The sequence below is a fragment of the Clarias gariepinus genome, chromosome 1, assembly GCF_024256425.1.
Source record: "Clarias gariepinus isolate MV-2021 ecotype Netherlands chromosome 1, CGAR_prim_01v2, whole genome shotgun sequence".
Lineage (NCBI taxonomy): Eukaryota > Metazoa > Chordata > Actinopteri > Siluriformes > Clariidae > Clarias > Clarias gariepinus.
Window position 1 is genome coordinate 9,019,278 of NC_071100.1, and position 27,396 is coordinate 9,046,673.

At 37.3% G+C, this 27,396-nt stretch overlaps 1 protein-coding gene and 1 long non-coding RNA gene across 2 annotated transcripts in view; both read right to left on the reverse strand.

Moving 5' to 3' along the window:
- LOC128514393 (low affinity immunoglobulin gamma Fc region receptor II-like) overlaps positions 1–27,396 on the reverse strand; it is a 105,186-nt gene that overhangs the window by 59,970 nt on the left and 17,820 nt on the right. The window lies entirely within an intron of this gene.
- LOC128524417 (uncharacterized) lies at positions 10,117–15,024 on the reverse strand. The gene is made up of 5 exons (XR_008360513.1): positions 14,224–15,024; positions 13,632–13,751; positions 13,165–13,527; positions 12,702–12,922; positions 10,117–11,114 (listed from the first exon to the last, which is right to left on the reverse strand). It is a non-coding gene; the product is annotated as an uncharacterized LOC128524417 (long non-coding RNA).

Genomic DNA, 27,396 nt, shown 5'->3' on the forward strand with positions numbered 1-27,396 from the left:
TCGTTGAGCTTCCTCTTTCATTATTATGTAACACTTCCTATACCCAGTGTTCAGACGAGTATACATACAAATGGATTGCTAAACCTTTCTGACCAGAAAATTTTAACTAGAAAATGCTAATGCGCTTCCTATCGTGTGTCTGTCTCTGGGTCTCCAAATGATGTGCATGTTAACAATTTTACTTCTTTCTTTTATGTGACACAGGAAACTTGACCAAAAGCTTAAATATGCTATCCATGCTAAATAACAGAGAACTGTCCCTCTTCCCCAATTCAGTAAGTATATTGAGGTGCAGAATTAAAAAATATAATTTTTTTACCTTTAAAAACTTTACCCTAAACCAAATAAAAAATATGGTTTAGATTATTTTAAACAATTTTACACAAAACATACAGTGCATATTTACAGTATTATGAATGAACTGTATTTCTGTAGAAAGTTAGATGTGCATTGTTTTTTTCATGCTGGGGAGACCTGAGGTGATGTCCACTAGAATCAAGATTAATTAACTTACATTGTGACGTAAAGAATGTGATGTGAAAATTAGCAGAGTGTAAAAGGTTCATTTAGCAGAGTAATAGCGCAGTTATTATATTACAATGCACACAACATTATGGGTGACATATCAGAGTTCAAAAGAGGACAAATTGTTGGTGCGTGTCTTGCCAGCACATCTGTGACTAAGACAGCAAGTCTTCGTGATGTATCAAGAGCCACAGTATCAAGGGTAATGTCAGCATACCACCAAGAAGGCAAAAATCACATCCGAGTAATTTTCCCCTGAGAGGGATGTCCATGTGCTAACCCGGATTGTATCCAAAAAACATAAAACCAAAGCTGCCCAACTTACTGCAGAATTAAAGGTGCACCTCAATTGTCCTGTTTCTACCAAAATTGTTCATTTGGAGCTCGAGAGGGTCAATGTACAGTACATGGCCGGGCTGCTATAGCCAAACTTTTGGTCACTTGTGCCAATGCCAAACGTTGGTTTCAATAGTGCCAGCAGCAAAAATCTTGGGCTGTGGACAATGTGAAACATGTATAGTTTCTGATGAGTCCACCTTTACTGTCTTTCCTACATTTGGAAGAGTTTCAATGTGAAGAGGCCTCAAAGAAGTATACCACCCAGACTGCTGCATGCCCAGAGTGAAGCATGGGGGTGGATCAGTGATGGTTTGGGCTGAAATATCATGGCATTCTCTAGGCCCAATACTTGTGCTACAGTAGATGGGCGCGTCACTGCCAAGGAACACCTAACCATTCTGGAGGACCATGTGGATTCAATGAACATGAAAGTGAAGTTGAACTTCTCTTACAACCAGCACAGTCACCAAATCTAAATATAATCTAAATAATATAAATATTATTATCACTTTGGGGTGTTTTGGAGGAGCGAGTCAGGAAACGTTTTCCTCCACCAGCATCACGTAGTGACCTGGCCACTATTCTGCAAGAAGAATGTCTAAAAATTCCTCTGGCCACTGTGCTTTTATCTGTCATTCCCAAGACAAATTGATGCTGTATTTGCTACAAAAAGAGGTCCTACACCATACTAATGAATGATTGTGGTCTAAAACCAGGAGTTTAAGTTGTATTGTCCAACCCTTATATATATATATATATATATATATATATATATATATATATATTTTTTTTTTCCGCCCTCAAGTTTTCAAGACCTCCCTCAAGACCGAATCCAGTGTCTTCTTGTGCCAGTCCCAAGTCTGGATAAATGCAGAGGGTTGTGTCAGGAAGGGCATCCGACGTAAAACGTTTGCCAAATCAATGATGCGAATCACAAATATAATTCCCATACCGGATCGGTCGTGGGCCGGGTTAACAACGACCGCCACTGGTGTTGTTGACCTACAGGGTGCTGGTGGAAATTGGGCTACTGTTGTTCAAAGAAGGAGAGGAGGAAGGCGTGTTCGAAAGCAGAGAGAGAAGAGGAAAGGCAAGAGTTTAAAAGTGATAGTAGGGACTGCTATAGATGCTGAAATCCCTTGCATGTTGCCCCTCAATTTTGTGCTTCCATTTCAAGTGGAGAGATATTTGACCGACAGCTTAGAACAAAATAACTGTAGGTGTGATCACAACCCCCTCTGAACGACCGTGCCATCAATCCAGACCACCTCAGAAGTTCCCTCCAATGTATGCTGATGTTTTGCAAGTATTTTTGCAAAACTATGGCACTGTCTTGAGAGGTGGTTGGAATGTGTTATTCATTTATTTATTCTATACAAGGGCACTAACTACACAGATCAAACTGTAACCTTATTTTATTCTTATACTCATCGCTGTGCTTGTTGTAACTGAAGAACGCTGCAACTGCGTCAGGGGAGGTGTGTGTGTGTGTGTGTGTGTGTGTGAGCGCGTGCGCGCTGCAGCCTGTGAATGAATACGCACAGCAGAGGGACAGAGACATGAGGGACATCTAATACCGTATTGTGTAGTGTCCCTTTTTCAGCGGATTTTTCTGCTACCGCAGATCAGTTTATCAACTTGTAATACATAAATTTTAGGAATATATTAACATGTGCAGACATTTAGTTGATGGGGCGCTGCCCCTCTTGCCCCTGAATAGAGCCAGCCTCGATTACACACACATATATATAGCATGCATCGAATACACACACATATATATAGCATGCATCTTTATACATTTGGAATCTGCATCTACATTTTGTGTTGCATGTATAGAATTAGTTTCAGCTGATACTCATGATCAATGGTGTTGGGGTACTTATGTAGTGATAATTAGTTTCAGCCAAATCATTAAAACTAACAATAGACTATGAGAGGTGGTTGGAAGGTGTTACTCTGAATATGAACAAACTAAATACAGCTGTTTTTCTCAGAGGTAAACAGAAAAGTGAAGTTGTTCAGCTATGTCATAAACAGTGAAACAACGTGGACTCATCGCTGTGCTTGTTGTAACTGAAAAAAAACGCTGCAACTGCTTCAAGTCTTTCCTCTCCGTGACCGCTGAAATCCGACACGACACCACGTTAGGCTACGTCTTGACTCATTTGCATATCGACGGTCATTAGATGTTGACCGAGGGCTCAGTGTACTTTTATAAACATTCTACATATAAACAAACAAAATACAGCTTTTTTTCTCAGAGGTAAACTGAAAAGTGAAGTTGTTCAGCTGTTTAGTGTCACTATGCAGATGTTACACTCAGTGTAGTTACCGAAATCTTTGATTTAGTTCTCATTCAGTGGCCACACATCACTTCCACATTTCCCTCGCTTTTATTACATGAGCATAAGCAGTGAAACATTCCGCAGATTTATAATACACCGCGGCCAAGTGAACCACGTTTCCGCCGATTAGGCGCGTGGTCCGTTGCCTAGCAACACTGAACGAAACGAGGCATAATCGTGGTGTTTGCTTCGGTTATGACATAACATAGTTTATTATCTGCTGTGGTAGATCTGATTTATTTACATTCAATAATGAGGCTTTATATCCTCAGGAGGGGCCATTACATATGTAATATGTAAAACAATATTGTTTTAGAGATAATTTCACGGAAGCTTCTAACAGAACAAACAAACTAATTAATATTCTCAAAACCTTATAAAATTAAGTAAAGCGAAATTCCCTAAATGTCCTTATAAAATATCGCTGATTATCAACGCCAGAACGAATGGCGAATGGTCGATATTTTACGGAAGCATGTATATATATACTGCATATATGGAATGAAACCTGAGATAGTTACATATACGCACTGAATGACGCATAAATAGTATGCGCGATCCCTTGCGCCATCTGCTGAGAGAAATGAGAATCGCAGGTTGGAAAAGGCAGGAAACGGCATGACCGGCGCGCAGCTGTCAGCGATTTCACGTAAATAAGAGCAAAATAGCTTTATACTGGCTTTTACTGGCGCGATTTTAAAAATTTAAGCATACAGGGTGATTAAGCTCACAGAACTAGGAAAAGTCATGAAAGGAGGGTCCTGGAAATTGATCGAGTGTGAAGTATTTTTTTTTTTTTACTCCCTTGCGGTCAAATGACCACTGCTCGGCGCTTCTAGTGTTAAACAGGAGAAGCTCCTTTCTACACTTGCAGATGTAGCTCCAATTAATGCCACTAATGAGAACAGTTTGTAAAGCTGAGGCATTGCACTGTCTAACTCCATGTCTTTAAGGAACACCAAGTAATCACACAGCTTTCCCCTGTTACCCTGCAAGTCCTGATCTGAATACAGGACTTGAAGTTCTGACCTCAGTCTCCCTGAATCAAAGTGATGGCCATAAATTTTCAGGACACTTTGGAAGGCCTCTTCTGGAAATACTTGTCTCATGTCATCAAATTTCTCTGGATTGGCTAATTCTAAGAAAAACATGCTTTCCAAATTTGAAAATTGTCAAGGAAGTTGCTCCAAGATGTTATCAAGGATGGCCATGTACAGATTTCTGTATCGCTCTTGGGGATCCTGTAATTGGGTCAGACGGCGCTTTCTCATGGTCTCCTCTCATGGGTCTGATGTGAGATCTGCTGTTTTGGCATAAACGGCTTGGAAAGCCCCCTCTGACCTCTTCTCTTTGACAAATGCAAGAAGAGATTTAATTATTTTCTTGCAGTAAATAACATCCATCGCCCTCTGCTGGACAATATCAAAAACCACATCAGTCTCAGAGTAGATTTGTTCATATGTGTACAACATAAACAAAAACTCAAAATCCTCCAGTTTCCTCACAAAGCCTTTGGCACAATTCAGTGTATCATCATCCATTGTTGTAATTGCAATGATTTTCTCAAATGTCTGCAGGAGGCCATCATAATTGTTCACCACAGTGCTCACTATCCGTGATGTGAAATACCATCGAGTAGGAGCGTTTCTGGGCAACCTTGAACAGCCTGCAGACTCAAGAAAAGATGTCATCCTTGTGGATTTTGAAAAAAATGTGGCAAATCCAGAGAGTGATGCAAAAAAGATTCTGCACTCAGACAAGCATTTAGCCCCCTGTGACAGCACCAGATTTAGTCATTGCACTGAGGGCTATTGCTTTCACTTTGGCCTGCAGATCATTGAGATCTGAAGCCATGACAGCAGCCCCATCATAGGTCTGTGCCACAAGCTTATAATTAAAATTGTAGCCCTGCACTGCTTGGCATCTCGCCCCCCAGAAACATCAAAAAATTCAATAAAGCGCTCCTGAATTTTACCTGCACTATCCACATAGCAAACAATGACAAAGAGTTGGGCACGGCAGGATATATCAGTTGTTTCATCCACCCAAAAAAGGGAGCATCCTGAATTTCATCTCTGATCTGATCAGAAATGGTGGCTGCAAGAGCAGAGATCAAGTCATCTTAAATAGTATGGGACATACCAGAAAACACAGTTGAGGACTCGAATTGTGTGGACAGTCATATTTAGCTAATGTAAACTCCCTGTAATTCCCCTTGTTGGATGATTCACTGCTCTCATCATGTCCCCTAAATGACAGCTCCTGCTGGCCTAGCAAGGATGTCACATCAATAAGGCGGTTTAGAAAGGCCCTGTTTTGTTTGACTATTTCATTATGTTTTGCCACTTGAATGCGAGCACCTTCATGTTCATTGCTCTTTTCATGTCTTTTATATGCCCTGTCAAAGTTAGACAGATCTCCAAACCCCACCTTTGACCAAACAACACATCCGTGAGATAGTTTCATCAAGAGGCATGGCCAACAGTATTTTATTTGTCACAGCACTTCCAGTCAGCCAGCTAACTTTGTTATACCAGGAGAGCTGAAAAGACCTGTTATTTTTCCCTATCTTTTGCACTAAATCAATCTTAGGTGTTGATCTGCCCTGCTGTTTAATTCTAAGTTTTTCCTCGTAAGGAATTCAATTCAATTTAATTCAATTTTATTTGTATAGCGCTTTTAGCAATTGTCATTGCCGCAAAGCAGCTTTACACAATCAAAATAATTATTTAGGTTTGTATGGAATGTAAATGTGTATAAATCAAAATGGTCAGTTTGTCCTTGGTGAGCAAGCCATGGGCGACAGTGGCAAGGAAAAACTCCCTGAGATGGTAATAGGAAGAAACCTTGAGAGGAACCAGACTCAACAGGGAACCCATCCTCATCTGGGTGAAACAGAAAGCAGTAAATGATCTGCATTTATACAGTGTGTTAGTTGGCAGGCAGTTCAGCTATAATAGCTGATGTTATTTGATGTTATTTGGAGTCCAGGTAGTTATTGAAGACTCAGGTAGACTTGTAGGAAGTTCCAGTCCTGAACTATCGAACTGTCAAATCCCCAGAGAAACAGTTGCCAACACCAGTCGAGGCCAGAACCATCTTCTAGGTAGAGAGAATCATCCCCAGACACCAGACGCGTCCCAAAGAGACACACGGGGCATCCATGTAACAAGATCTCCAACGAGAAGCAGGGCACCAGGATGGGTCAGACTACATACATGTGTAGCTCGACAGAGAGAGTGAAAGAGTGAAAGGGGGAGACAGGGGGAGAGAGGAAACAGAAAGGGGGGGAGAGAAAAAAGAAGAGGAGAGATGGCAGTTAGGTATGGTCACAGTCACACAATGTATTATGTCAATGTATATTAACTGCAGAGTGCAAGCAGAGACTCTGGCAGGACTAACTATGACAGCATAACTTTAAGCGAGAGCCAGAAGGAAACACAAACATGAGGGCTTCCTGAAATGTAAAGCAAACAATCACCTCACCGTCAGCAAACCTGAGTGATCAATGAGAGTGAGGAAGACAGCATTTAAACATTCCAGTTCACCATAATACTCTACGTCCATGAGTCCCCCAGATCTGCTCCTTTACCCAAGGCAAATCTATTTATTAAAATGCTTGGCTAAATAAATAGGTTTTTAGCCTGGACTTAAACACAGACTGTGTCTGAGGCCCGAACACTTTTTGGAAGACTATTCCATAATTTTGGGGCTTTGTAAGAAAAAGTTCTGCCCACAGCTGTATTTTTCATAATACGCGGTACTGACAAGCAGCCTGCATCCTTTGATCGAAGTAGGCGTGGCGGTTCGTAAGACACTAGCAGTTCGCTCAGGTACTGCCGCGCGAGACCATTTAATGCTTTATATGTCAAGAGTAGTATTTTAAAATCAATGCGAAATTTCACAGAGGGACAATGCAGTGAAGATAAGAGGTGTGATGTGCTCATATCTTCTGGTTCTAGTGAGGACTCTCGCTGCTGCATTCTGGACTAGCTGAAGCTTATTTATGCACCTACCTAAACAACCAGATAGTAAGGCATTACAATAGTCCAACCTAGAGGTGATAAAAGCATGAACTAGTTTTTCTCCATCATTTAGCGACAATATATTTCTTATCTTGCAATATTTACATTTAGGCATTTGGCAGACGCTCTTATCCAGAGCGACTTACATTTTTATCTCATTATACATCTGAGCAGTTGAGGGTTAAGGGCCTTGCTCAAGGGCCCAACAGTGGCAACTTGGTGGTTGTGGGGTTTGAACCTGGGATCTTCTAAACCGTAGTCCAATGCCTTAACCACTGAGCTACCCCTGGCCTATACTAGCTATATTTCTGAGGTGAAAGAATGCTATCCTGGTAATATTATCTACATGAGCTTCAAATGATCGGCTGAAATCCATAATCACACCAAGGTCTTTTACTGTTGAACTTGATGGAACAGAAAGGCCATCTAAAGTTATGGTGTGATCTAAAATTTTACTCCTAGCTGTATGCGGTCCTATGACTAGAACTTCTGTCCTATCCAGATTAAGCAGAAGGAAGTTAATTAGCATCCAATTTCTTATGTCCTGCACACATTGCTTAACTTTTTGTAAGCTGTTTTTTCTCATCAGGTTTTGCTGAGACATATAACTGTGTGTCATAACAATGAAAACTAATACCATGCTTACGGATTATGTTGCCCAGAGGAAGCATTTAAAGGGGAAAAAAGCAGTGGACCTAAAACTGAACCCTGCGGAACGCCAAACTCCACTAGAGACGATGCAGAATAATCACCATTTATGTCTACATACTGATAACAATTGGTTCAGACAGGATCTGAGCCAGGAGAGGGCTGTACCCTTAATTCCTACTACATTTTCTAATCTGTGAAGAAGAATAGTGTGATCAATGGTGTCAAAAGCTGCACTGAGGTCGAGTAATACAAGCATAGTTACACAACCCTGATCAGAGGCCAATAGGAGGTCATTTACTACTTTAACGCGTGCTGCCTCTGTGCTGTGATGAGGCCTAAATCCTGACTGATACAGTTCATGTATGCCATTTCTATGTAGAAATGAGCATAGCTGCTCCGCTACTATCTTTTCCAGAATCTTAGAGATAAAGGGGAGGTTTGATATTGGCCTGTAACTGGACAGCTGACAGGGGCCGAGGTCAGGTTTCTTAATTATTGGTTTGATAACTGCTAATTTAAAAGATTTTGGAACATAACCAATGCTGCGTGAATAATGAATTATTCTTAACAGGGGTTCTGTTATTGCTGGTACTATCTGTTTAAGAAAATGTGTCGGTACAGGAACAGGCCTAAACAGGGGTGCGTTTCCCGTACAACGATGTAGCTTTTTGCTTAACCACCGTTGTACGATGCAACGTTGAAGAAAATAACTATTAACTGTGTCGCACTTCCATCGTTAAAACCATGTTGGTTTAATCTGTCGTTCTTCTTCTTCTTCAATACTATGGCGGAGTAGTGCCCCCTACTGTAAAATGCAAGAAAAATTTCCCGCTTTTTGATGAGGAAGAGGGGGTCTTTCTGGTGCTGCTGTGAATGAGGAAGATGACACTTCTGATGATGATTATATATATATATATATATATATATATATATATATATAATTTATATTTTTTTAACCTATGAATAGTCCATATTCTACTTCTACTCATGAGAGAACAACAAAGATACTCACTTAAAAACTCACCTTTTCTTCGCACAAACGAAACCAAGGCTGTGTTCCAACCGGCATAAATAATGCTTTCATAGCGCACTTCGAAGGGAAAATAATTGCGATGGTATCGCTGTTATATCATTTCAAAATGAATTTGTAATCTAAATAACCGAAAAATGAATAGCCTAATATCTGAGCACCAAACCATTAAGTTTTCCAAATCGCTCAAAGTGGTTGGGAAAATTTTTTAGAATCTAATAGGGCGTAGGGTCGTGAACTGTGAATAGAACACACCCAGCCGCGGCAGGGAACTATGCTTCTAACCACAGGTCGAAGGCTGTAGTTCCAACCACGTAAGTTTGCGACGCTGTTTGCAAATGTTCGTTTGAACTATGGTTTCGAGAAACACCGAATTGTTGAACTATGTTGGTAACGATGGAACTTGCGACCATAGTTGGCTAACGATGCTTTTGGGAAACGCACCCCAGTTCGTGAAATAGTATGTGTTGAGTTTATTTAAATAATTCTGTTGTTTTATTTGTTAAAATTTTATTTTATCAGAAGTAGTGATGCACCTCTTTCTTTGTGTTTTTTCAATTAAGGTTATCAAAAGCTGTCAAGCACAAGAATTAAAAAGTGATTCCAGAGTTGATCCTCGTGTCCCCCGTAGTTGGTTAGTCGCATTTGAAGCAGACTGGGATGAAACATACAGTAAACGTTGTGCATTTCTTTGATTTTTACTTTAATTGGTTGTCATTTTTTAAGCTCTGTATAAGTCAGAGCCAAATGGCAGCCATTTTAGCCCTCTAGCTCTATAATCATTTGCTCATTTAAAGAATAACCCTAGTACAGTATCCCCATCTCTTCTGGGTTTTCTGGGTTTAAATCTAGTTAAGGGTATAATTTGGCCCCGTCTCATATACATTTCAGCCTCCTATGACATCTCTTAATAACATTATAATATATTATACCAGACAAATATTACTTGTTTTCTCCTTTGGACAGAGGATCTCAACAATGCATTATCTGCTAAATGGATTATCTTTAAATTCAAACAACTGGCCAACAGATGCCCCAAACAACACATATTGTACAATTAATTTAAAAAAGAAAGGGTCAAATGCTATGATGTGTTAACACTTGATTTACTTAACACATAAAGAGTTTATATTGTAGCGTTTTTACGCCGGAAAGGATGGTGGAGAGACGAGTGAGCTTATTTGCTGCCCAATGCAAATGGCTGGGAGTAGTTTATTATGTAGCACAATCTCACAACACGAACACATGAGACGGCTCAAAAGAGAATCACACATATCACACATACCCTGGCTGAAGCCACTAAACCAAACACCTCTCCTCAACACGGTGAACACATAACAGTCCCTCCCGCAAAGCATGATGGTTATTACCCGAAACCCCGCCCACGCCACAATATTATAATTATAGTCTAAATCATAATCTATTATGAGTGACTGGCAGACTTGCAGGTTAAGATACTTTTTGGCACTTTAACGTCTGACAGGCAACCTGTAGGCTACATACTAATCATACATAGATAATAAATGAATTAAATAAGCACAATTAAAATTAATAGCATGATTGAAAAATAATTTTTTTAAACATATTGTAAAAAATACAGTACATAATTTTCTAATTATTAATTAGGTATAAACTGAAAAAAATTTCTAACAAAGGTATAAAAATTCATTAATTTAAAATAAAAATTATTAAGAAATTATTAATTAAAAGAAATACATATTGTGTGATATACAACAAGACATTACAATTATAAAAATAACGGAAAATATAGAAAAATAACCCTTGTTATGTCTACTTTTAAAAATAAATTTAAAATATGTTGTGATATGAACACAAAGGCCTTCAACCTGATCAAGGCAATATATGATCTTTAAATGTCATATAAATAAAATAATACTTATTGGCAGACAATTTAGACTGAATAAGATTGCAGGTCATGTGCTGGTGCTAAGGACGTTTAAATGTTTGCTTAAAAATACAACAGAACAGCAATCCTGTTCAAATCAACCAGACTGAAATAATCCAGTCTAGTACTTTTAAAAGAATTCACTAGATCATTAAAAACAGCACTAAAGCTCAGGAAAAGATTACGTTCAGTAAAGTGATTTTGTTTTATGCAGAGCAGTGAAGTGGCGTTGTCCTCTTTCAGCACTTTACAGTTAATCATGGCTCCATCAGCATACAGAGAAATATGAATTACTGCACAGAGAGAAAGAAATCACATAAGTACAGGTCAGTAATCAAGGATGAGGTGTGCAACATGGATCATTATATCTTTGCCCCACCTCCATACTAAACCAACTCCTTGCTTTAATTATCATACTGAAATTACTGATTAGGCTTTCTTCTGACTAACACGTTGTTATCTGACACCTTAGGAAGCGATGTGAAGCTTAATTACACAGTAATATAAGATTTAATATCAGTTTGCTACTAATATTTAACCAAAATGTGAAACATGATCTAATATGAAATTTTCTTTTATAACTGCTCTGTTATAAGAAGGTCATACATTTATAACTTCTGAAGTTGCATTTTATCTCTCGTATATTAATTATTAGAGACATAATTCCAAACACTCTGTGCTGCAAGGCTCAGAAATCTAAACGCGCATTTGAACTTGAAGCAAAGTTTGAACTGGTTTATTATTTCAATATTTTTTAATGTTACAGATAATGTAAATATCAAAGGAACACAATGAAGCATAATTGTTAAAACAGTGTAAGTGTCAATGACGTGACGGGCGACCATGTGGGGCGACCACCCCAAAACTGTGAATTATAATTTTTTTCCACAAATCTATATTTTAATGATAAATTTGATAGTGCTTTGTCACTAAGAAGCTAGTTTGGTTTCTGAGGCTAACCGTTAGCCTGTTATACTTGAGTAAACTTGAAAACATCATATGGGGCGACCGAGTATCATGTGGGGCGACCACTGCTGAGTGTTTTAAATGATAGATATATGTCCTATATTTGTAGTTTTCATATTCCATACATCAATTATATACATAGAGTTAATTGTTTAAGTATAATTATTTGTATATTTTATCTTTTTTTTTCTAAATTCAGCCATTTTCCATTCCTTTTATAGGGATAAACATTTATTTTAACTGGATAATGAAGGAGACTCTGATATTATAGAATAAACTTGTGAAATAATGGTTTTCATAAAATAAAAGGGCACTAAAGTTTATCTTTCTTCATCAGTTTATCTACTTACTGATATGAGTTCAACTAGTCTTAATGATACATAAAAATGTAAATTCTGAGATATATTACGGTCGCCCCAGATGACTTTTTTAAGGCTATGTTTTATTAACTTAAGTGTAAAAACACTAAAATGACTTTAGAATTTTTTTTTTACTTTTCTTTATAGAGGCATGTGTACACTACATTCCAAATGTTTAGAAAATGGCCAAACATATCCATATTTTTGGTATTTTAAAATTGGCCTATTAAAAAGTCTTATCCGTCAATGACGCATAAACACTGCAAGTCCTTTATTTCCTGACATTAATGTTACAACCAAATGAACTTTTGAATCAACTGATCAATACATAGTTTCTACCAATATTCATAAATAAGTTTGTCTAACAGACAAAAAAAAAATGAGGTGATGGAAAGTGTTTTTAGCTAGAAATCAGACTAAGATTCTGGAAGGTGGGACTTTGTGTACTAAACTTTATACCTGTCAATTCTCCAACTCTATCCAATACACATTTTTACATTGTGGTGTTAGTTTGGGGTTTTTAGTTTCATAACAAGCTGTCGTCATCAGTCTTACCTCAGTGTTTAGCTTCACCTCTGAATATACAGTATCAGCATCCACACCGGATTTTTCTAGTTAGAAAAAATAAATATTGAATTAATATCCATAAATATTGAATCCATCTACACACATTATGTCATGATTGTTTTTACCTGTTTTCTTTATAGCTGTTTTCTTCTGTTTCATTTCAAGTTCAACATAAGTCACATCACTACCACTGGGTTCAGCATCAACATCTGCAGTAGCAGAAAACAAAAACATCACACTGATCACCAGTATACCACGTATACACTAGTCATTACAACATCACTTCTACCACTGGACTGTTGAAGGTTCATTCACATTATTATAATAAGAGTCATTTCTTTATCGTTCAGCATGTAGCATCATTTCAGGACAGAGACTATCAGTCTAATAAATATTAGATGCTGCCCCACTTGTTGTTTGTATAAATTGTTAAAGCATTAAAATACTCCACCCTTCTTCCCATTTGTCTTCTTATTCTTTGTGACTTGTGCGTAAGTAACTTCTCCGCTCTCGGCTGCATCTTCACCTGAACACAGTGAAGTACATAAACAGTGCAGTGTGTTAATCACAACACTATATCACACATAAAGTCAGTTGTTCAATTTGTATTGTTAATTTGTGTGATTCGCCGTGGCTAAGTGTTAGCACTTCCTACAGAAAACAAGGAAGGTTTTTGTTAACAAATGTAAATTGGTGTAAAATGATTGAGACAGAGTCTGACCAGCCTGAGGTGGGGTGTGTCCTGACTGAGAGTCTTCAGCTCCTGACCGTCTCTGATTCTGCTCTGATGTCTGATTGGTTTTCTGCTGCTTTTCTATAGAGGGTGAGAGATTCTACAGATGAACAGGGTGTAAACAGTAACAGAAACAGGTTTTATCTTTTTTTTTTTTTATTGCTGTTGTATAAATTTAGTTAAACCTTTCTTTTTTTTCCGGCACCACAGGAGAATTATTAAGACGAATAAAATGATGAACAAAACGGCCACAGCCAGTCCTGCAGCCACTGTTACTGTGGAAGTACTGGGTTTAGAACTTGAGCCTAAGAAAAGAAAGAGCAGAATTGATGCTTGTGCACACTGTACATATACACAGTGTCATTAAACACAAATGAATGACTGAACCATCTTTATAGAAGCAGCTTAGAGGTTTAAGTGCTAGAACAGAGAATTTCCACTACTGTTAGATTTCACTGTGAAACTCATTAATGTTACTGTGTTTAGTGGTGTTGAATGAGATAATATTCTTTAGATAAGGAGAGTAAAACTAGCCTTTACTAGGACTTACAGCCGACTGTAGCTGATTCAGCTCATGAGAGAATCTCACCTATGCCTTTATGATGCTGTCTTCAGATAATATTACAATTACAGGACTTTCAGATCATTACTGAGATAAATCAGGTTAAGTGTCTCTTATTAAACAGTTCTATCAGTTGGAGATTCAGTGTTCTGCATACTATGTATTAAACCATTTTCCTTTTCCTTTAACAGTAAACCCACTCCATTTAGACTCACCATGCACTGTGACATCGGCAGGATTACTGTTTTTTCCAGATTCAGTCACTGAGTCTCCTTCAGTCACCCAGCTCTGTGTAGATACACTCAGTACTGGACGTGGTGTCTCTGTTACACAGGGAAAACTAAATTATAGGTTTTTACTTTATACACAATATAGAAGCAAATACTGAATATGGATGTAAAACTAATTACACCAAGTCAACAGATGATGTATTAACAATGTGTTGATTCTCATCACTGGGTGAATTGTTTTTGTTAAATATACAGGATCACATGTATCCACTAGGCTGTATATCACACCTGAGCCTGGAGCAATGAGGAGAGTGTGTAAAGAAACTGATAACCATCACAGCCCTGAGCACTGAGACATGTCCACTTCACCTCCCCTCGATCCCACCATCCACTAGGGACTGACTGACTACATAAAGCCAACAGGAATTTGATCCCAAGTTGCCCAAATTTAAATTATTTTCTATTAATACATTATTTATATTACTATGAATTACTAAGAAACAAACAAACAAAATGACCTTTAACTTGTATTGACTGTATTGAGCTAATGTATATTTAGAACTAATTTTCCAATGTTTTTCCCTCAATTTAAGTTGAATAAGTTTTTTTACAGCACAATTATACTGTAAATTTAAAACTATAAAATCCAGATGTTGTCTCAGACTCACCTGATACAGTCAGTGTAACAGCACGGACCGAGATTTCTTCTGCACAGTTTATTTATTTATCCAGCCTTCTTATTAGTGTTTAGTCTACAGTGTGACAGTCTGTAACGTCTAGTCTGAAAACCTATTTGTGTGGTTAAGCCTCTTAACACTACTACTACTACTAGTTATTATTATTATTATTATTATTATTATTTCTCCGTTTAGGATGCATAAGGGTTTTATAAGCAGAAGAAAGTTTTAGTGAGCTGAGATGTTTCTATGTTGTTGTTGGTCACGTTGCCTCAGAATGCACTATTGTCTGGTTCTCATGTTTAGTTACTGTATGTCCACAAAGCTAGTTTTTTTGTGTACAATGAACAACTTGTTAAATCATTATAGGAAAATAAGATATTTAATTAATGAGTTAGTTAACTGATTCATTAATTTATTGAATGGTTGATTGATTATTTTAATTTGATCTCTTCTTTAACTAACTATATATTTTTATTTCTTTAATACTTTAGGGAAGTAATTATTTAATTAATTACAAGTGTAATAATATGGTGGCGGGGAGTTGGTTTATGTTAAACCAGGACTTACATTTCGTATGAATAAAACCATAAAACCACTTGATATTTATAGAAGACTTGAAGCAAAAAACATAGCCACAGTAAAAGATTTAAAAAGAGTTTAAAGAAGGATGTACAATTCATGATTCCAGCTCGGAGCTCACTGCAGTCATTCCTATGAATATTTAGCAAATGATCATTACTGAATAAAAGGAACATTTTGACACTTAAGTGTGACACAACCCTTCATCACTAGTTTTTATCAGACAGGGTACTTTCTGTTTTGTGTTTTAACATTCTGACGATCTATAAATGGTGGCTACATAAATCTAGTAATTTGAGTTCAGCGCTGCCACACATGGAGTCCACACCAGGAACACACACAGAATCGTGTTAGATAGTGGGGACAGATTTTCAAAAAATTTAATATAATGAGCAAAAAAGGCACTGCCACAGCATTATTATTATTATTTTATTATTATTATTATTATTATTATTATTATTGTTGTTATTTCTTGTTAAAGTACGCTTCCAAGTGGCACAGCAGGAATGTATTTCATCTGTCATCCAGAGATCATGTGTTCAATTCCCTAGAGATGCTACAGCCATCTACAGTATATCTAGGAGCCTAGACAGCAGATTGTCTGTGATCTCTCCTGTGTCACAAACTTACACTCCCACATCACCACATCATAGTGACACTAGACAGTCATGGATATCTGTGAGCTCACAAACATGAAAAGAGAAAGACGGTGCTTTTCTCTAAGTGTGATGCCGCTTCCTCACAGGTCATGAGCAGCAACTCAGAAAGATGTGGTTGATGTCTTCAGGTGCCTTGGAGGAAGCATGTGTTAGCTTGTGCTCTCTCTGATCAGGAACTGTAATGGATTGGGGTCTGGTCTACATTTACATTTACATTTAGGCATTTGGCAGATGCTATTATCCAGAGCGACTTACAAAAAGTGCTTTAATGTTTACAACATTGGATACATACTTACACTGGGTTAACTAGGTTAATAACTAAGTACCATTAGTCCAACACATCTGAAGTTTTTTCTGTTTTTTTTGGGGGGGGGTTTAGTCCAAGTACTGGAGAAACAGATGAGTCTTGAGTCGTCGTTTAAAGATAGTCAAAGTATCTGATGTACGGACATCTAGAGGAAGTTCATTCCACCACCTAGGTGCCAGAACAGAAAAGAGCCTGGATGAATGCCGCCCTCGATCCCTGAGAGATGGTGGGATGAGGCGAGCAGTGCTGGAGGATCGGAGGGAACGTGGTGCAGTGCGTGGTGTAATTAGCGCAGAGAGGTAAGTCGGTGCTGGGCCATTTTTAGCTTTGTAGGCAAGCATCAGTGTTTTGAATTTGATGCGGGCAGCTACAGGAAGCCAGTGCAGGGAGCGGAGGAGTGGGGTGGTGTGGGAGAACTTAGGAAGGTTAAAAACGAGTCGTGCTACTGCATTCTGGATCAGTTGCAGAGGACGAATCGTAGACAGAGGCAGGCCTGCCAGGAGTGAGTTGCAGTAGTCCAGTCTTGAAATAACAAGGGACTGAACAAGCACCTGAGTAGCCTGTGAAGAAAGAAATGGGCGAATTCTTCTGATATTGTAAAGAAGAAATCGACAAGAGCGAGTAAGGTTACCGATGTGTGGGGAAAATGACAAATGATTGTCCACGGTTACCCCAAGATTGCGGGCAGTGGTTGAGGGAGTGATTTGGTTGTTGTCCATGGATATCACAAGGTCTTGACCTGGAGTCTAATAAAACAGCTACTCTTATATCAGTACCTTGTAATCTTGTGCTTCCCCATTCAACGTGTTTTTAGGTAAAAGAGACCCATAAAAAGTTCCTAGGACTGATTTATTATGAATTCTGGAGCACTTTTTATACAATGAGTTTATTCAGACATGAATTTAAACCCTTCAACTTTCAGCAGCATTTATGGAAAGGAGAGCAGGTCTGACCTGAGTGATAGACGTGCTAAAAATATAAACAGATCTATAATTTATGTGTAAAGGACGAAAAAACTAAGAGAAAAACTATGAAGTAAATGCACTGGACTGCAAGGAGCATAAAAAGAGTTTGAAAAACATTATACTTACCATGTAACACTTTAAAAAAAACGCCGTCCCCAACCAGAGAAAATGGAGAATGACCGTGATGTTCCAGAAGGATAAAGAGAGACAAATAATAATAATAATAATAATAATAATAATAATAATAATAATAATAATAATAATAAAAATGTATTAGGGAGGCTGCAGAGCAACATACAGTAACATTAAATAAACTGAAGGAATATCTGTCAGGTAATAGTCACTCTCACACTCACAGGAGACACAACTAGAAATGTAAGAGCTGTGCTGTAGTCTACATATAAACTTCATCTAATCAGTTACACACATTAATTTATTAGAAATTATTGGATTAAATAAAAGTTTAAATACTATAAACACCAGCTTGTCAATAATATGTTTTTTGGTGTCGATTACCTGTAATGTGTCATGAATTAAGGTGTCGTGCAGATGTAGATTCAATCATGAAAAACATTAAACCACACAGATGTGAGACAATAAACACAAGACAAGCTAAAGCTTAAACAATGACACTAACCGAACGCTAAACATGCCATGGAATGATAATGAAATGTGAACAAACTACAACCAAACACTCGTGTCAACATAAACAACCCCAGAACACACAGGATAAAGACTGGCGGAGGTTTTGGGTGCTTTGGTTATTACTCTGTTATAAGACAGTAGTTACAGTACAGAACATTATAATACACATTGATGCAGTTATTTTATCTGTTTTATCTATGTTGTTTTAGTCTCAGTTGTTTTAAACATTTGAGACTAAACAAATAATGGTTACATTTGTAGTGAACTAAAAGCAGAATAAAGAATAATTACCATTTATTGAGTATTTACATCATCATCAGTCCCTTATTATAAAAACACTAATAATTCTTCAGGTAGCCCCAGTCCTAGTAATTTAATTTAAAACAGTGTATTAATGAAGTGTAAATAAGACCATAATGACTGGAGGTTAATCATCAGACAGACACCCTGCTCCACTTCTCATCTCTACTGAACACATTTAGTCTCCAACACTCTCTACTGCACTCACTCTGGCTTTAATATGATCATAATGCTCAAATGTGAAGAAGATGATTTTCAGATTAGATAACAATAAGTACCACATGGGGAAAACATTAAGTACCAAAAAAGATCTGTTTATCCACCATAGTATTAAATCAGTTATCACTCATTCACGCCTCCTCTTTCTCATCCTCTTCATCACATCTGATTTTATAAATATACATAGATAAAAAAAGAACAAAAAGAAGCAAAACCACAATAACTGACACAAATTCTCTACTCCGAGGTCTGTAACTAAACAGTAAGTAGTAAATAAATGTAACAAGCTCAAATCAAGATGGAACGTGGAGAATCTTTATCATCTGTGTTCCTGCACCAGACAGCTCTGCTTTAACCCTGATGTCTCCCAGCACTGTGTAGCCCAATTCACTGTAAACTCTTTTACCAAAAGCACCATAACATCACGCTGCCTGACAAATGACGATTTGGGAAAAAGTTCTTGTTACAGCCTTAATAGACTCTGCTGGAAACTTAATTGACCATTTGTTTTAGATGCTCCGACTGACACTGTAACTATTCCAGCTGTGTAACATTTGACCTGAAGAATGATGATCAGAAGCAGATACGGAGAGGCCGTCACTACACTACTGATCAGCATGAAGCTTTTACATATGATGGACTAAACACAAAATACAATAATCATACAGTTTCATAAAGCTAAACTGTGTCTATGTTGTAGATTAATCTGCCAACACAAATGGATTTATTTTCAGTAATACACACCGACACCAGAGAGCATGTGAACACACTTCATATTTTATCATTATATAATCACATTTACATCAGCACATGTAAGCACTATAGATTATGTTATGTAAAGACACTGTGTGTAAAACATTAAATCATAGTTTATTTTAAATAAATATTTACCTGATTTCTCACCTCTGACTGAGACCCAGCTTTTCTCTGACTCTTCTCTCCCTGTGTATTTACAGTGATAGAAACCTTCATCTAACTTTGAGACCTTATGGATGATCATCTCTCCTGTAGTCTGTGTCTGGAGAACTGATCCATCTTTATAGAAATCAACTCGGGGGTTTGAGGGATTTGTGTTGCGATCTAAACAGCGTAGAGTCAGAGGATGTCCCTCAGTCACAGGATGGACAGGACCCTCCAGGATCACATTACGATCTGGATCACAAAACATAACATGTACAGCACAAAGGATTACAACCTCAATATTTATTTATAGACGTAGAGACAATGATTTAAAATAAATGTCCTTATTTTGTGTTCTGTAAAATAATAATTAATTCATATGTTAATATAGTTTAATAATATATAATTTAAAACCAGTGATAACCAAAGCCTTATATGTTTTAAATAAGCTATTAACTTATTATCCTGTGTGGTTTTAATAATATAAAATTTATGATAAATTCTATTTGCTTTCTCGTTCTTGTTACATGTTTATTTAATCAACACTGAAGTGTTTGTTGTGCCAGAAAGAGTTATTGTACAGTTGAAGTTACATTAAGTGGACTGTTAGTTATTTGTCTGAGATAAACATTGTAAGAACTGGAGATAGACTTGATTACTGGAGCAGACATCAGTATCCTCACCTATATCAGTTAACACTAGTAAATCTGGATCCTCACTTCTGTGTGAGATCGGGTTCTCTGGGGTGGGTGAGGTTGTGTTTAAGGAAAATAAACTGTCTCACCCCAACCACAGCTGTGAAGATTTCTGAATAAAAATAAATCTCTCTCTCTCTCTCGTTGTTGTATCATGTGCACTACAGTTCAGTATCAAGTCACACTACACAAGCACTGAACACCAACACACAAATGTCACAATATTATTTATTGTTCTTTTCACCCTTTATTTTTTTATCATGCTAACTACATTATCATCACTGTCCTGCCTGAACCACAGAGACACAACACAGCTACACTGATGTCCTCAGAGGACCACAACACAACACTGAGATGGGTGAGATCAAACAATTACTACAATACATCTGCAGTAGACTCACATAAATAACTGAGATAAACACAAGATAAAACATCTATGAAACACCTCTTGTAAACCAAACACTCATCACAACACCTGCACAAGACTTTTATAACTAAAAAATAATACAACATTCATAAATAAAATGAAAAAATTAAACACAAGTAAAAGACTCAATCTTGTAAAATCTGATGTATTATAAGGACACATGCTTATTTTCTTGATTATCTCTTTTTTTAAACATAAAACACAACATGACCTCACTTAGTATCACCATGTGGAATATCCAGAGATCAGCAGCATTTGGAATAAAAAGCTTAAAGACTGACTTCCATAAACCAATCAGAAACCGTGACATCATCATCCTACAGGAGACAGGGTGTAAGGCTGACACGGTCACTCACTGCCTCCAGGACTTTAGGGAAATCATAGTCCCAGGGCAGGGATTCAGGAGGTCTCATCATCTGGTACCAATCACAGCTACACAATATAACAGACACTAAAAATCACAAAATACCACATTTGGCTTATAATAAGAAAATATTGTTCTCACAAAAACATCTGAACCTCTGTGTCATATACATCCCTCCCTCAGAGTCACTAAGCTACTCTGAAGACACACACACACACACACACACACAACCAGTTCATTAAACAACATGATATTTATTAATCTCCACCCCTCAACCCACAACTAACTGAGAAAACACTAAACAAGAACGGTAAAGACCCCCTGCAGCTCTGTCGAAGTCTGGGTCTGTACATCGTCTGTAGGACACGAGGGGACTCTTTAGGAAGAGACACATTTTGTTCACCTCTTGGGATCAGTACAGTCGACTACATGATCACTGATTTAGACCCTTTATCTCTCAGTGCATTCACGGGTAAAGCACTGTGTTCTAACCACACTACACACACACACACTACACACACACACACTACACACACACACACTACACACACACACACTACACACACACACACACTACACACACACACACACTACACACACACACACACTACACACACACACACACTACACACACACACACTACACACACACACACTACACACACACACACTACACACACACACACTACACACACACACACTACACACACACACACTACACACACACACAGTCCACTGTACCACTGCTGTACCACATCCACAAATCCTACAGATGGGCTGAAAACAGCACAGAAAAGTTACAGAAAGTCATCAAGTCATGAAATTTAAACACTCCTAGACTTTCTGGAGACACAAACAACCGCAGTAAAGAAGGAGACAATCAGGCAGTTCAGAATATAAACACAATCTAAACTAAAAACAGAGCTGCATCAAAACTTATTTAAAAGAAAAATAACGGATGGTTTGACAAAGATCATTAAATTTAAGAAAAGAACTCAGGAAATGATCAAATCAGAAACATAGAGACCCCAATGACACTAACATACACCTTTTTACTGTAAAACACTTAAAACAATATAAACATACACTCAGAACCAAAAAAGCACAATACACACAGAAACAGCTCACACTTATCGAGGAGTCACTAAACACACATCAATTCTGGGATAATTGGAACAAACGTAAAAAAGAGAGTATGAAGAACTGACCATTTAAAACAGGGATATCTGGACAACACATTTCCAAACACTATAAAACAGACACAAACTCACATTAAAAAAATCACATCAAGAGAAAGCTGGAAGAACTGGAACTGTCTATCAAAGACAACCAAAACCCCTTAGACTCTCTGATTACTGAGCAGGAACTTAAAGACAAAAAATAACAAACTGAAAGCACAGAAATCCTCAGGATCTGACGGGATCCTAAATAAAATGATCAAACACACCAGATCTAAATTCCAATCAGCCGTTTTAAACCTTTGTTTCTGAGTGTAGGTTTCTTCCCTGAAATCTGGAATTAAGGTCTAATGACACCAATCCATAAAAGTGGAGATAAATTTGACCCCAATAATTACAGAGACATTTGTGTGAACAGTAACCTGGGAGAGATCATGTGCAGCATCATCAATGCACGACTCCTAAACTTCCTTATTGAGCACAATGTCAATAAGTAAAAGTCAGATTTCTGCCAAACTACTGCACAGCTAATCACATTTACACCCTACACACCCTCACCGAAAAAAATCTGTTATTTAAAATAGCTCTAAAATATTTGCTTTATTTACTTTATAAAGGTTTTTGACTCCAGTTGACACCAAGGTCTGTTCTATAGAGTGGTGTAGGGGGTAAATCATATGAGCTCATTAAATCCATGTTCACCAGAAACAAGTGCGGAATAAAAATTGGCAACAAACAAACACGTTTCGTATCTCAGGAGCGCGGAGTGAGACAGGGCTGCAGTTTAAGCCCAACATTATTTAATATTATATATATTATATATATTGATGCTCAACCTCAGCTAGAATAAAATTGTTCTCAGAGAACAAAACATTTATTTAAACTCGACACATGAGATTAAATATTCTAAAAACTATACCTACTGAGGACTAACTATAAGCTTCACAGGAAACTTCAACCTCGCAGTAAATGAACTGAGAGAAAAAAGCCTTCAGAGAATTATATGCCATTAAAAGAAAAACATTTGTAGAAATTCCAATTAGAATTTCACTCAAAATATTTGAGTCAGTAATTGAACCCATCAATTACACCAGCAATTTAAAAAATGTGACAAACATGCAATTGAGATCCTGAATGCAGAGTTCTGCTAAATTATTTTAAAGATATACAGAAACAACACAAATAATGCATGCAGGGCAGAATTAGTCCGATATCTGTTACTGATAAAATACAAAAAAACAGCAATAAAAGTCCAGAAACACCGTAGGGAGTCACACTCACACCATTATAAAGCTTGGCAGTACAGAGACCATCAGTCTGCTCATCCAACTGGTCCTGAGTCACTGCCCCACAATGCAACAACCATAAACTAACACAACTCCGTCACACACTGACATAATAGGATCAGATCAGGATAAAAAAAAAAGAAAAATTGCAAAGACAAATAAACAAACACTAAAAAGTAACTATTCTGACTGTTGAGAAACACAAACTAAACTGCCGAGTAAGACACAGTGTTATCTGGGCCTAAACACACACTACAGCATGGCAGACTATCTGAGCACGGTGACGGACCCAAAGCGTAGAAACACCCTGACGAAGTACAGACTCAGTGAGCAGCGTCTAGACGTAGAGACGGGGAGACACAGACAGACTAAAACTAAAAAACAATGCTAATGCTCATGCTAATGGTGGGAGAAGAAAACAGACAAAAAACTAAAATATTAGGAAACAGTAACAGGTACGACAACAAATATAAGACCAACTGAACCACAGACAATCACACAAACTGATGAATCAAACTAAACAAGATGGTGAATACAATTAACATTACGTGAGTAACAGGTCAGCTGTAATGGATACTGGGAACTGGAGTCTGGAAACAAATTTCAACATAAAAGTCCCAAAACACAAAAGTTAGAGTAAAAGCAAAAACAGGATGGCAACTCCATGACAGATGCATAAATCAGGATTGCTAAAATTAAACTAAAATAGTCCATCAGATTTTGATGCAGTGGACGAATCCTTTTACTGGACTGGTGCATCACACGACTGGTATAAAGTACTTAAAATTATACTTAAGTATATCTTAAGAAATAAAAAGTAAAAATTTAAAGATACTTTTAAAAATATTAAATAAGTAAAAGTCTTAAAGTATCTGAAATCTACTGTATTTAAGCACATATTTAATGTACCTGTACTTTACTTAAATAGATGTATTAGATTGAATGTTTATTCTGCTACATCATACAGTAAATATCTCAACTTTATATTATACTACATTTCATATGCCTGCATTACCTAACCCCAGTGGTGTGTAGTACTTCAAGAGGGAATTTCGCCACCTGTTGACTATTTTATTTATGAAATGTACTGGAATAAAAAATAAAAGTTGCCAAAAATTTAAATATAAAAATGACTTACAGATATGTGCTTTGACCCCAAACTCCTAACCAAGCTGGGATATGTGAAGAATGAAGAAATTTACTGTCCAGTAATAAATATGTGATGAATAAAGGCTGAACTTTAAAAGGCTGAACAAATTCTATTTGTACTTTGTTACATTTCCTAAATAAAAATTGTCCTTTTACCCTGATACATCTCCCATGAGAATCTAAATTATTCATTTTGAGTTGGTGATGTAATGCCTGTCATTTTGTCACCCACCAAGTGCAGAAGGTCGGTGTTGTCATCACAGTAAAACCAACATTGACTGATACCACCAGGTTTTCCTGCCAACATTACAACTCCGTTAACAAACGCCACCAAGGAGTAAATCTGTTAATCAGCTGCATTACAGCCTGATTCAGTGTTTTACTTCCTTTACTGTTACTGATTCAACACATGAGAGAAACAAAACTGTGACATTTGGGTGCTGCCTTTAAGTAATATTATAATTATTTCAGAACATTACTGAGATAAACCAGTTAAGTGTCTCTTGGTGAAAAGTTCTCCCAGTTGGAAACTCTGAAAATTCTGTATCAATCATTTCCTTCCTTGTTTAACAGTAAACACACTACATAAAGACTCACCATGCACTGTGATGTTGAGAGGATTACTGTTTTCTCCAGATTCAGACACACACCAGTAAACTCCAGTGTGGGATGTGGAGAGGGAGCTGATTTTACATGTAGATTCTGTAACTGATCCCCACCATGAACAACCTGTAACTCCTCCGCTGTCTGTGTATCGTCTCACTGACCATCCAGTAGATTCTCTCTGGTCCTCACAGCTCAGTGAGAGAGAGTCACGAGCAAAGTGTTGAGTTCTGCTGGGATTGATAATCAGAGAGACTGGAGGAGATTCACCTTAAACAAACAACATTATAATTCATGTTATTATTATTGCATTGTTTTTTGGCATACCTTGCATTGAACACATTTAAACCTCATTTAATTAATACCCTTAGAAGTCTGAATGTGTTTTGGGCCCCTAAAGAAGTTCTTACATGTCTTGACATTTGTGTATTTTTCAGTTACTTATGAACATATAAATGGCTAAAGCCTAATTCCACTGTATTCAGCACAAACTGGATATGTGAGCAGCATGTGAAGTTTATATTTTGGATAAAATAACAGTTATGTACTATGATTATTAAAAACAACAAAAAATAGGTCACTGAAAGAAGACCACAAAACACATTCAAAACATTTGTGTATGAGACATTTGTGATCATGTAGTCTGGAGTTTTTGCTGCAAAATGATATGATAATCATCCCGTTGGCTCATGTGATGAGGTGTGAATGATCATGAAAAATGCTGTACCCACAAGAGCAGACAAAAACCCACATAATGAGCTGCATAATGAGCCTTTCAGTCAAGTATGGGACACAGGAAAGTGCTTCAAGAAAATAATTTAAGGACAAAAGAAAAATTTTTTTTTTTGGTAGTTTATTTATAACATAGTCTAAGATGACTCATAAAATAACTCACTCTTACACCCTATACATAACATACTTACAGACAATGAATTTGCCCAGGATTGAGTAAAGCGGGACACAGATGATCTTATACACAGAAGGCACATTTATGGCATAAATATGTGTGTACAAAAACACACATTCAGGGTAAAACAGTGCGAATGGGAACAGTGCATGATGAAAAATGGTGTTGGGTTTGTAAAAGCCCACTCTTACACCCTATCTACTGTACTGTCATACATCTCTGTGCCTCCTTTGAAAAAAAATGCATACTTGACATTTCCATGATGTTTTTTGCTGCTTACCATACACTGCTTTACAATACACACAGACGCTGTGACTAGAAGTAACAACACTCCTGTCACCCGAGATCAGTCCATGTGCTGGTTGTACACAGTCACTGGTACAGACAGATACTTGTGTTATACAATCTGTTCACTTTAAAAATACAAGAGATCCATTTTGAATCCAGACCCTAGTTGTGGTCCAGGTTCCCATCAGGGCGGGAATCACAGAGTGACATCATCCGTCATGTTTTCCATAAAATAGTGATGAGCTTGGTCTGTATCTCACCGGCTTGTCTCCATTTGCCTTCTATTAAACAGATGGCTGATCATTTTCACTGTGATATACTGTTTATAAAAAAAGAAGAAAAAATGTGAGCATGATAACATAATAAAATAAACTACTGCACATCATCATCAATCACTAGTGACCATGCATAAATACAACACAAACTTTTGTAATGTTGTACAACAACTTTTTTCACCTGTAAATAATATGAAAATCTGAAAGTAAGGAATTAGCCACCTGGAGCTGAAGTGTTTGTGCTAAATAACATTACACATAACAGTGTCATTAGGTAACCAAAAACTAAACCAAATAGCTAGCATAAGCTAAAGCTATCCAAAATGGGGTAAAATGCACTAGAAACATTTACACCACAACTAATATCCATCAACATCTGTACGCTACATAAGGCATTAGCTTAGCCACCAGGAGCTAACCTGTTTGTGCTAAGCTACAGTACATAAGGCAGTATGTTAGCACAATTAGCAGTGTTATCTACATGCTAACCTAAACTATGTAAGTGACATTAAATGACAGTGTTTTACATAAACTGGCAAAAGATAAAATAATTTTAGTTTTATATTGTAAAAGTAAGGATTATATAAGACTTAATACCTTACCCATGTAACAGCTTGCTGGATTCTCCTCCTGTGCTTAAAGGTGCTTCAGATAAACTCCTCCCACTGTCCAGAACATTCTGTAGAGCTTTAGAAACCTGTACAGCATGTGACATCTTCTACACGCGCAGGAA